The sequence below is a fragment of the Anabrus simplex genome, chromosome X (genome assembly GCF_040414725.1).
Source record: "Anabrus simplex isolate iqAnaSimp1 chromosome X, ASM4041472v1, whole genome shotgun sequence".
NCBI lineage: Eukaryota > Metazoa > Arthropoda > Insecta > Orthoptera > Tettigoniidae > Anabrus > Anabrus simplex.
The window spans coordinates 96,500,611-96,513,675 of NC_090279.1; positions in this window are offsets into that span (position 1 = coordinate 96,500,611).

The window sequence follows — 13,065 nt, forward strand, 5'->3', positions numbered from 1 at the left end:
TGAGAAACACCATATGTCTGCGTTACCTCTGCGAACTAAAATACTTCTGAATAATACCATAATGTGTGAAACACCGCGAGTCTACGCTATTTTAGATTAGTACAGCAACATGACAAATACTATGATTGTACTTTGCTAGCGATAAGTGTCATTATGACGGGCCGTTGACCACCATTTTGGACCCCTTTAGACAGCAAGCATCCTCGATTCAGGATTATGCTTTAGAAGCAATCCCTTGGTCAGTAATACTATCGTTTATGATAGTTTCTGTGTCGGATCCACCGATTCTTTAAAATTCATATCCACCAAATTATTCTACGTCATCACGTTTTCATTCTGGTCAGTGGACGATTTTGAACTTTTAAATTGTCAATACATTTCGTCTCATTTCATACCATTAGGGACTGATGACCTAGATGTTAGGCCCCTTCAAACAACAAGTATCATCATCATCATCAGGTTTATTATACCTGCACCAATCAGACTACAGTCTAAGGAAGTATCTTTTATTATAGTACATAATGCTCTTACTTATATGTATAATTGAAGAACTGAAGATCCATATACAGGTATAACTGGTATAAGTCCAAACTGAGTAATTTGGGAGAGAGTAAGCCCATGTGGTATTGCGCATCACAAGAAACTGTGTGAATTGGCCGTGCAGTTCGATCACACTGCTGTGGGGGTGGATTCGAACCCCTCAGTCGGTAGATCTGAAGTTCTTTTTGTTTTTTTCCGTAGTTCCCTCACTATTACTTTTAGATGTAACTTTATTATTCATAGCCCTCCTTCCTATCCCATTCTTGCCTTACAACCTGTCTTTAATCAGTGTGATTTAAGCCAATATATAGAAATCTGGTAATTTTGTTTGACTCATTAGTGCCCCTGTATATTTCCTGGGTTTCCCTAATGTGGTAAGCCTGAGATAAACCAACTTGCAAGCTGAACATTGTTTAAAATGACCCTCCCATCCCCTACAGCATATTGAAGGATGAAGAAGAATAAAACAACATCCAGGCAATAGGAAGACATATACTGTAGGTCCTACAGTACGGGGTAAGTCCTTGAACTTACGGAATTTGCAATAAAATACACAATCTAGATCTTTGTCTCTCTTTCTCTCTCCCTCCACCTCCCGTTGAGAATACGGTTATACTAATGCGTACATCAAAATAAAGGCAGGAACTATTTAAATTTATTTTAATTTAAGCTCGTGAAGAAGAAAATGTATGACGAGCTCGGGTTCGCGGATTCGAGTCCGGCGGTATTTGAGGGTGCTCAAATACACCATTCTAATGTCTGCAGACCTACCGGTAAGTGAAAGAATTCTTGCGGGACGAAATTCTGGCTCCTCGTCGTTTATGGAAACCCTAGAAGTAGTTAGTAGAACTGTTAACATTATTATTCTCAATTCAACAATAAGTTTGAAAGCTGACCTAACTTCCGTGCACGTTAGTTCTCCTCTATGTTCCCTGGATAAGCTTGAATATATAACCAGCAAGACAACTGAAAGTATGCCGAATAATTACAGGTTACTAATGAGAGAAAAAACTGAAAATTCGAAAGAAAAGCAGCTTGATTTTTTCTGGGTGATATCGGAGAAGAGAATATGTAGAGTTACAAAAATGTTCCAAAGTTTGGACTGGGAAGACTTGGGATAAAAGAGACGAGCTGCTCGACTGTTCAGAGCTGTCAATGGAGAGATGGCGTGGAATGATATCAGTAGACGAATACGTTTGAGTGGTGTCTTTAAAAGTAGGAAAGATTACAATATGGAGATAAAGCTGGAATACAAGAGGACAAATTGGGGCAAATGTTCGTTTATAGGATGGGGAATTAGGGATAGGTAAAACTTACCAAGGGAGATGTTCAATAAATTTCCAATTTCTTAATAATCATTTAAGAAAAGACTAGGAGAATAACACACAGGGAATTTGCCACCTGGGCGACTGCCCTAAATGCAGATCAGGATGGACGGACGGACGGACGGATGTATGTATGGATGGATGGATGGATGGATTGACGCACGCACAAAAGAAAGGAAAGGCACTAAGTAATTTGTGGAAATTTCGAAAATCACACTGCAAAGACTAAATAAAATGCATCGTTTAAGACACCATTCTTTTCATGGATATCGTTTTAGGAATGCATATATCAAATTAAAGGCAGAAATATGTAACATTAATTTGAATAGGTGTGAGAAAGTGCGTTTATTTCCTCAGTTCTTCTCTGAGCAAGGGAAAGGGCTTAATTATGAATATCTTGTATTATTTCTGTTACGGAGGTTTCCGTGGTAGTTAGAGTTGAAAGAAGGTGCTGGGGTGGGCAGGTCTCAAAATACGTAATTAAAGTTAAGATAAAATTTAACAAGGTTATATTTTCTTTTCAAGATCAAGAAATAACAAGAATAACAGAAACACAGTTGAATATCAACAATTTAAGAATGTACAATTACAGTTTTTTTACAGAATTTGGGCTTCGAGCCCCGGACTCACAATTCTTAAGCAATTAGCCCAACTTTACCCAAATACAAGATTCGACAAAGGGGCAGAAGACCCCAATCATGCCCAGGAGCACTTGCTCCCAATTACCAAATAAAGCCTCCTCGAGGCACACAAAATCAACTTTTAAGAAAGAGCAAACCCGCTCTCAAGTTTCAAGCCTATCAAAGGCCACACCGAACTCCACCTTTAAGCTGTCCTCCAATTACAATAACACAGGGGTAAAAATACCCAACCTACTGAGGCATATTCATTAAAGAAACAGGAAAATTACATGGCCTCCAAAATACCAACTTGAGAGGAGGCGTCCTTGCACTCCTAATACACTTTATTTAAAACCTATTTGGCACTAGGCCGCATATGCAAGGGCTAATCCCATACTACGGAGGTGACACGATTGAAAAATGTTATGACATTACGAGTAGAAGGGAAACTGTTATAAAAATGTAGTCACCTCAAAACAAAATGGATGGCAGCTCGAGAGGGTTAGGCACTCTCTATCCCAATTTGTAGTTAAGAAAACAGAATTTATACCAAGTGTCTTTTACATTTTAAATATAGGTTACATGAGGAAAGTTTCGAACCCGCCCCGAGGGTTAAACTGCCGAGCTAGCAAGCAAATAATTTATAAAACGGCCATTACCTGATGGTTGAACTGCTGCCCGAAGAAAGAGGCGCTTCCCGCCCCCTGCTACAGAATCACACAAAGAAGATGTTACTGAAGTGACGCAGGGACCCGCAAATCAGCAGTTTATATACCCTCGCGGAACAGTCGAGACCTTTTATGAATGATAACACCCGCCCACAAGCATTTTATTGGACGACCAAAAGATTACAAGTCAAAACTGAAGAAGACATCTAGGATTGGTGGAAAATTAATTACAAAAATTACTCATTGGTCGAATTCAAAACTGGCGGAAATAGAAGGGTTATACAGCCAACCTAAACAATGACTAAAATAAATTTAACAAAGAACAAACTTATGCATACTAAAGTTCTTCAAAAAAAAGTTCTTCACTTCGCACTAGGGTGCACCGTTGTATTTCTTCAGTAGTGCCATCTAGAAGAGAATGTTCACACTTCTCACTACAGAGAAAACAAAAATAAATCGAAAAAGACACAGTTCCGAACTCTTCAAAATTTACAGATAGCGACATCTTCTGATAACCTTTAGAATTAACATGGTTGTTAGAGTTCAGGCTTCCTCCAGTAGAGGAGTTTCAACTGGCGCAAAGTTTGAATTAGCGGCGCGGAGGTGTACCGCCTAGTACAATTTCATCTTAAATTTTATCATTTTCTGCTGCAAGAGAACGTTCAGTATGGATGCGCACATTGAGGTTAGTTTGTTATCATTATGTCTGGTGATTTTTAATATGTAACTAGTCATGTTGGCAGGAGTGATGCGCCTTGAGAAAAGAGAATAAGGCGGTGATATTTAACTTTTAGTGTAGGGCCTTAATTGGCGATTACTATAATTAGGGTGCTTGGTTGCGTCCAATACTTCAGGCTTCGTGCCCTTCCTCAAAATTGAGGTAACGCACTGGTTACGGCCCCTTTACATTCAGGAAGTATTGTGTCCATCATTTCAGTAGAATGGTATTCCAACCTGAGGTAGTATTGTGAATATCCTGAATATGTTTATTCTTCTGTAAAATGTGTTTCGGCTAACTCTTCTCCCCTAGAAATTTTAGGACTTACCCATGCCAAAATTCATACTTCAAAATTTATGTGGATACCTAAGATAATTTTTGCTGAATATTTTCCATGCCCTGTGATATTAATAGCAGATTTCCTGTCACATTCCACCATCGTGCTCGAACCTGCGCATTCAAATTTAGGAGTAATTATCATATACGGTACCTCTCTTGAATTGCAATTCACTAGCATCTTCTGTTATTTCGCCTCCTCAGAGTCAGATGTCGTTTGACCTTATGCGTCTACCTGAGGATCAGGCTAGTTGGATGCGTGAATTATGTCAGTCATTTCCCGGCGTGTTTTCGGAAAAAAATTTCGTATTGGCTTAACGTCGCACTGACACAGACAGGTCTTATGGAGACGATTCGGAAAATCTAGGTGTGACTGACTTAACTGAATACAAGATTGATGTTACGGATTCGATACCCGTAATATTTTCTCCCTACAGGTTATCTCCGCCGAAAATGAAGGTCCTCAATGAAATCATCGACCAAATGCTGAGGGATGGTATCATTCGACCCTCCTAGTCGCCGTATTCTTCACCTTTTTTTTCTGTTGTCGGAACTTCAAGGTGGATTCAGGCCAGTAATTGATTACAGGGCGTAAAATCGTAAGATTTTTCTACAATCAGTACCACTTCCTGACTTGCATTCATGTTTCTGTTGCTTTCGGGAGGCTACGTTCTTCGCCATCTTAGATCTCAACCAAGCCTATAATGATATACGTCTGGTGGAAGAATCAAAACATCTGACTGCCTTCGCCATCGACTGGAATCTGTATGAAGACAACCGCGTGCATTTCGGCCTCCCCCCACCGGCACGGCGGTCCTTACTAGGCTGCTAGGTAGGGTCTTCTGCGATATTAAATTTGAATATCTGTACCATTATCTAGATGATGTTGATATTTCCTCTGAGACCTTTGAAGAACCCTTAGCTCATCTAGATGAAGCTCTAATCGCCTTCGTAAAGCCGGATTGACGCTCAAGTTGTAAAAGGTATCTTTTGATTAACCATCTATGTCCTACTTGGGGCATACTGTGTCACCTGATGGAGTTTCAGTCGATCATTCCAGAGCGCATGCAATCCGTAACTTCACGCCTAGTAAGGATGTTAAGGGGGTTGCTAGATATCTTTAGGAAATTCATTCCTAACTTCGACAATATGACGGAACTCCTAATCCGTCTCAGCAGGAAGCTGTCAAGTTTGAATAGGGGCCGTTGCAGCAAGCAGCGTTAGAGGATCTGAAATTGGCTCTATGTAACGCCCCGGTCTTGACTGTTCCAGATTTCTCCAAGAAGTTAATTGTAAACACAGACGCCTCTCCATCCACGGTTGCTGCGGTTCTTCTTCAGTAATCTGAACTGGAATGGCGGCCAATCGCCCATGCGTCTAGAACCTTGTCACATCAAGAGGCCAAGTACTCTACGTACGAGTTAGAAGGACTGTCAGTCCCATTCCCCTTATAAACTTTCCTTCTTTACCTTCAGCATGTTAAATTTCAATTAGAGACTGACAATCATTCTCTGAGGTGGGTTCTTCCTAGGCCCCGTCGTACCGGGAGAATCGGATATGAGCGTTTTAGTTTGACGTGCGAGACATTGGGTGATGTAAAAATATGGTCCCAGATGGATTAAGCCGAATGTTTGCCGGCGATTCTGATGTTGTTGACTCGAAGAAAAAAGCCCTTTGCCTTCTATTTCCACACCTATTATATGTGCCATTCTAACTGATGCCCCTTTGTTATTTCATGACATAGCGAAATACCAACGTGAAGATCAGTGCTGGCTCCTATTACGGAAACCCTTTCTTCTGTTTTGATGAATAGGATTCTGTGTTGCCTTTCGAGGCATGATCAGAAAATGCAAATTGTGGTTCCAGCTGTTCTAGCGCCTATGATTTTCATGTATTACCATGAGGCCCCATTAGATGGACATCTAGGCTTCTTCAAAACCAGAGAAAAGATAAGGGACATGTTTATCTGGAAGAGTATGGTTGGCGAGATTAGGGAAATCGTAAAATCATGTAAGTCTTGTTTAATTAGGGATAGTACATCGAATGCATCGGACCGTTCCCTCAATCTAAAGGGAATGGGAATAAATTCATTCTTGTGTGTGTGGATGGTTCCACACGGTTCTCATTGCTGTTTCCGACTAGGATTGACACTGATCAGTCCACTGTTTCTTGTCTGAATATTATTTTTCCACCTTTTGGACCCTGTCATTATATTATTTCTGATAACGCTATTGCGTTCCCCTCTAATTTATTTCTTAAGTTCTGTTTCGATCTCTCTATTCACAATGTCACGACGTCTGCGTACCACCCACAGCCAACTCTAACCCAGAGGGTTAATCATCATCCCCGAACTGCTCTTATTGCCTTCCACCACGAATTTCATTCTCGTTTGGACACTCCTTAAACTGGTTATCATTAGCCTTTAACTGGACCGTTCATGAGTCCCACGAGTTTTCTCCACTTTCACTTATGTTTAAGTTTGTCCCAAATGTTCCTTTGTCAAATGTGTTGTCAATCAATGATCTATTGCCAGAGACAATAGATCCAGAGGATATCCGGGATTTATGTGGAAAAGCTACAATTAACCTTACGGCCTCTCATAGGAGAGTAAAGTTTGGGTATGACCGTGGACAAAGACAAACCAATTTAGAAAATTGGAGATCAGATTATGGTTAAAAATTTTGTTCCCTAGGGCAAGCTTGCCCCCAGATTTCATGGAACTTGCATTACACTCGATTTCCTTACTCCTGTCACCCTTTTGGTGAGTAACCCGAGAAACGAAAGGATTGTAGGGGTCCACCTGTCTCAAGTAAAACCTGTGTGAAGGCCTTCGCTTTTTATTATATGCCACCAAGTGATAATATTGCTGATTTAATTATATTTCTTTCCTTAGTATCTTATTAGTTTAACTTTTATACAAGAAAGCTAGAATAAGGAGGCCTTCTGCCCCTGCAGGTTGTGAAATATTCTATGTATTTAAGTTAATCCTAAGTTAACTTCCATGTTTTGCTTAAATACTTTTTTGAAAGCCTTGACTTCAATTATTTCATTACTATTCCACCATTAAGGACACTGTCTCAAACGTGTGTCAGAAAATTCGTGGATTCGTCCTACAAAGTTGCCAACTTTACCTGCAACACATGTGACATTATCTATGAGTCAGTTACTGTTGCCCCAAAGTTCAGTGTTACAGTGCCCTACTTTCACTTGAGGCCACGTCGTGTCAACCTGCGAGAGATGCCGGCGCGGGGTATGGGCCCGCCTCTTTCCGGCCGAGACTCCGTCTAAACTGCCTCCTTTGGGACTATCATCCTTGGGATAGGCTTGGAAGCTGTATTCCAAACGCCTACTCTATCCTTGGCCCGAACAATGCTATTCGGTACTTTGTGACCATGCCTTGGTTGCTCCGCACATTATACGGAAGGATGGTATCTTAAGGTACCTTGGAAGTCGGGGCGACCCCATCCAATCATCGTGAGCGGCAGCCACTCTTGCCATAGACTCTGGGCGCTACAGCCCGAACTTCTACTACTTCGCACATACTATCTGAACTACATTTCCTCAACAAATAAACAAGAAAGGACTCTCTATCAAGTGATACTCCAACTTATATATATATATGTTCTCTCAAAAATATGCATGGCAAGATTCAAGATTTCAAAGCTGCTCATACCGTGGTAAGAGCATAGAGGGTGGCGGTCTGTACCGAGGGTGCAACTTCTCCGTCCGGTCGAACTGCGTGCCTTCTATAAGGCCATCTATGTAATGGAACTTGAAATAATGTTATGCAAGACACTTTGAATTTCAACTGTTGGATGCCTCTACCATTGGCCTAAGAGCCCCCTCTGGTGGGCTTAAGGACAATAAATTCTTATGGGAAAGCTAATTTTGAAAGGTAGATTATCTTAGTTTTGAAAATTATTTTGTTCTTGTGTCAAGGTTGCCGACACATCTGCCTCAACCCTCCCCCCCTCAATCTCCTGCATCTATCTAACAATTCGAAATTTTGTGAATATTTTCTGTAGCGGAATAATATTTGGGGTGTGTACAAGCATCCAGCCTATCAGTAAAGTGTTCACTAACTTCCCCTCGAGATACTATAAAAGCTGGGCGCGTTAAGGCCGTATTGTCATTGGCATGGCTACAGTTTATTGTGTGCGGCGTATACTAAAGTGTCAGAGGTCGCGGATCGGCGTTCGGAAGGCCCGCCACACAAGGTAATGACAGAAATTTTTAACATACGACAGCTCCCGGAGATAGCATGATTTCAAAGCTCTTTTATATCGTGTACATTTCTAAACCTGTTGGTTTAAAACTATAATTTTCGCCAATCTAGGAGCTCTGTTTTATTCCCTACTGGGAAATATGTAATGTAAGGGGACAAGAGTGATTACCCTCTGTTGACTACCATTCAACTGGTATGGGGTGATTAAGTTTCTTATCCTCCATAATCATTAAGAGTTTTTGGTACTTAATGCTTATTGTTTAGTCACCCTGGCGTAGAATAGCCTTAGCCTCTGTATCTTGGGGCCATGAGCTCACTTAAGGTTTTAACAGTTTTCTAGAAGGAGTGCAGGATTTTCGCCTACCTGCGATTTGTTTTTGGCCGATGATTATCAACTTTTTCCCGTTTACATTGTAGCCATTTAATATGGGCACTCATTTTGCCTCTTTATGTTTCCGGAAGGTAATATGAAAATAATTGAGCAGAAGTGAGTGTAAATACCTCGTTTGAAGATTGCTATTGTATATCCTTGTGCGCTATAAGAAATGAGAAACTGGACTGTATTAGAGTTTGGAGCTGAGACTCTTAGTGAAGCAAACCTGCTCTTATACAATAGTGTGGATGTTTCATCGTGCTGATAATTCTCTCTACTTTATGTCGTTGTTGTTGGCGCTAACGAGCTCATTATTATATTGTTATTGTTTATTCACATCTTCTATTTACCAAATTTTAAATAAGAGAAATAAGAAGGAAGGAATAACATTTCAAAATTTAGTGCATTATATTGTCAAATCCTTGTCCACGCATTGAGCCCAGCACCTTCTTACACCTCTGTGATCCACGATATTTGCGGAATAATAATAATAATAATAATAATAATAATAATAATAATAATAATAATAATAATAATAATACCGGGAGGTTCACCTCAACTCCGCTCATTCAAAATCAGCGCCTTAATAATCTCCCCTATCGATCAAAAAGTGAAACTAATAACACAACAAGTTGGAACTTTAATCAGAAGCTGTCACCACTGAAATATTAAGTAACTGTGTTATTGTAAAGTTTCCTAATCTGATTGAATTTCTCCTGGTTTTGTTCGCCATACATCAAGAAGTTTGGACATTTTTCCACAGATGACATTACCACAAAACCTCTGATCATGCACTCTGGTGCAAGGTGTAAGAACTTATAACTTAAAGAAGTTTCGTATTTCTAGGTTTTTATAACTGAATCTATGTACATTGATTTTGCGATTGGCAATATTTCCGTTTCTTTCCGCCAGTCTTGAATCGGACCAATCATAAATTTTGGTAATTAATTTTCAACCAATCCCGCATTTCTAGTTCATTTTGAATCCACCAATAAAAATTAAGAGGGTGTGTCCTGATTAGTCTTGAATTCTCTCGAACCTCCCCTGAGGGTACATAAACTGCGGCTTTACATGTTTCCTTGTCAATTGATCATCCTCTTTCTGTGTGTGTGTTAAGGCAGCAGGCCGCCCCTTTCTTCGGTCAGCTGAACATCTATAACGTAATGGCCACGTAAACATTATCTTTATTGCTACCTCCGCAGCTTTATTCGAGGGGAAGGCCCGCGTCTCTAATTATGTAACAATACATTTCTAAAATGTAACTTTTCTTTCGGCTAATGTAAAAACTTCATAAAATCTTTAATTGTAAATGGGGGATAGAGAGTGAGTTACCCTCTCGAGCTCCCGTTCTTCTTGGTTTGAGGTGTCTGCGATTTAGCAACCTTTTTTCTGTAATGTATTACCATTATTTCTCTACGCACCACCTCATGTAGCTTGGGATTAGCCCCTGTTTCATCGGCAGAGAGCCCTGTAGGTTTTAATTTTTCATTATCTAGGAGTGCACTGTACGCCTCTATTCAGTTTGTGTTCGGGCCGTTTATTTAACCTGTTCTGTTTCGCAAAGGCCCTTTAGGTTGGGTACTGGACACCCCTGTATAAAATTATTTTCACTTTGTAAGTTGTGCCTTGAGAGGCCAGAGACTGTTGCCTTGAGCAGGCTAGAAGGAGCTGTGAGCGTGTTGCCTTGAGCAGGCTGGAAGGAACTGAGAGCGTGTTGCCTTGAGCAGGCTAGAAGGAGCTGAGAGCGTGTTGCCTTGAGCAGGCTAGAAGGAGCTGAGAGCGTGTTGCCTTGAGCAGGCTAGAAGGAACTGAGAGCGTGTTGCCTAGAGCAGGCTAGAAGGAACTGAGAGCGTGTTGCCTTGAGCAGGCTAGAAGGAGCTGAGAGCGTGTTGCCTTGAGCAGGCTAGAAGGAACTGAGAGCGTGTTGCCTTGAGCAGGCTAGAAGGAACTGAGAGCGTGTTGCCTCGAGCAGGCTAGAAGGAGCTGTGAGCGTGTTGCCTTGAGCAGGCAAGAAGGAACTGTGAGCGTGTTGCCTTGAGCAGGCTAGAAGGAACTGAGAGCGTGTTGCCTTGAGCAGGCTAGAAGGAACTGAGAGCGTGTTGCCTTGAGCAGGCTAGAAGGAACTGAGAGCGTGTTGCCTTGAGCAGGCTAGAAGGAGCTGAGAGCGTGTTGCCTTGAGCAGGCTAGAAGGAACTGAGAGCGTGTTGCCTTGAGCAGGCTAGAAGGAACTGAGAGCGTGTTGCCTTGAGCAGGCTAGAAGGAGCTGAGAGCGTGTTGCCTTGAGCAGGCTAGAAGGAGCTGAGAGCGTGTTGCCTTGAGCAGGCTAGAAGGAACTGAGAGCGTGTTGCCTTGAGCAGGCTAGAAGGAACTGAGAGCGTGTTGCCTTGAGCAGGCTAGAAGGAACTGAGAGCGTGTTGCCTTGAGCAGGCTAGAAGGAACTGAGAGCGTGTTGCCTTGAGCAGGCTAGAAGGAACTGAGAGCGTGTTGCCTTGAGCAGGCTAGAAGGAACTGAGAGCGTGTTGCCTTGAGCAGGCTAGAAGGAGCTGAGAGCGTGTTGCCTTGAGCAGGCTAGAAGGAGCTGAGAGCGTGTTGCCTTGAGCAGGCTAGAAGGAACTGAGAGCGTGTTGCCTTGAGCAGGCTAGAAGGAGCTGTGAGCGTGTTGCCTTGAGCAGGCTAGAAGGAGCTGAGAGCCTGTTGCCTTGAGCAGGCTAGAAGGAACTGAGAGCGTGTTGCCTTGAGCAGGCTAGAAGGAGCTGTGAGCGTGTTGCCTTGAGCAGGCTAGAAGGAACTGAGAGCGTGTTGCCTTGAGCAGGCTAGAAGGAACTGAGAGCGTGTTGCCTTGAGCAGGCTAGAAGGAACTGAGAGCGTGTTGCCTTGAGCAGGCTAGAAGGAACTGAGAGCGTGTTGCCTTGAGCAGGCTAGAAGGAGCTGAGAGCGTGTTGCCTTGAGCAGGCTAGAAGGAACTGAGAGCGTGTTGCCTTGAGCAGGCTAGAAGGAACTGAGAGCGTGTTGCCTTGAGCAGGCTAGAAGGAACTGAGAGCGTGTTGCCTTGAGCAGGCTAGAAGGAACTGAGAGCGTGTTGCCTTGAGCAGGCTAGAAGGAACTGAGAGCGTGTTGCCTTGAGCAGGCTAGAAGGAACTGTGAGCGTGTTGCCTTGAGCAGGCTAGAAGGAACTGAGAGCGTGTTGCCTTGAGCAGGCTAGAAGGAGCTGAGAGCGTGTTGCCTAGAGCAGGCAAGAAGGAACTGAGAGCGTGTTGCCTAGAGCAGGCTAGAAGGAACTGAGAGCGTGTTGCCTTGAGCAGGCTAGAAGGAACTGAGAGCGTGTTGCCTTGACCAGGCTAGAAGGAACTGAGAGCCTGTTGCCTTGAGCAGGCTAGAAGGAACTGAGATCCTGTTGCCTTGAGCAGGCTAGAAGGAACTGAGAGCGTGTTGCCTTGAGCAGGCTAGAAGGAGCTGAGAGCATGTTGCCTTGAGCAGGCTAGAAGGAACTGAGAGCCTGTTGCCTTGAGCAGGCTAGAAGGAACAGAGAGCGTGTTGCCTTGAGAGGCCAGACACTGTAAGTTTTTGATGTTGCCTTGAGCAGGCTAGAAGGAACTGAGAGCGTGTTGCCTTGAGCAGGCTAGAAGGAACTGAGAGCGTGTTGCCTTGAGCAGGCTAGAAGGAACTGAGAGCGTGTTGCCTTGAGCAGGCTAGAAGGAGCTGAGAGCCTGTTGCCTAGAGCAGGCTAGAAGGAGCTGAGAGCCTGTTGCCTAGAGCAGGCTAGAAGGAGCTGAGAGCGTGTTGCCTTGAGCAGGCTAGAAGGAACTGAGAGCGTGTTGCCTTGAGCAGGCTAGAAGGAACTGAGAGCGTGTTGCCTTGAGCAGGCTAGAAGGAACTGAGAGCGTGTTGCCTTGAGCAGGCTAGAAGGAACTGAGAGCGTGTTGCCTTGAGCAGGCTAGAAGGAACTGAGAGCCTGTTGCCTCTTAGTAAGAGTAATGTGTACCTATGGAAGGCAAGATATTGTATTTTGGGAGCAAGCGCTCTTGAATTAGGGGATTTCTGCCCTTGAGTAAATGATTCCTTGTTTGAATTAAAATTGTAAACTGGATCCGGTATATCTAGAACTGTAACATTAGGGGCTTGAAGCCCAGAATCCCTAAAAATCTCTAATATTGGATTTTCCTAGTCCTGTTTCAAGATTGCTAATTGTACCTGTTATATAGTTATTTGTTGATTTTTGAAATTCTAAAGAAATATAACCTTCAGTTCAAGTTTTAAATT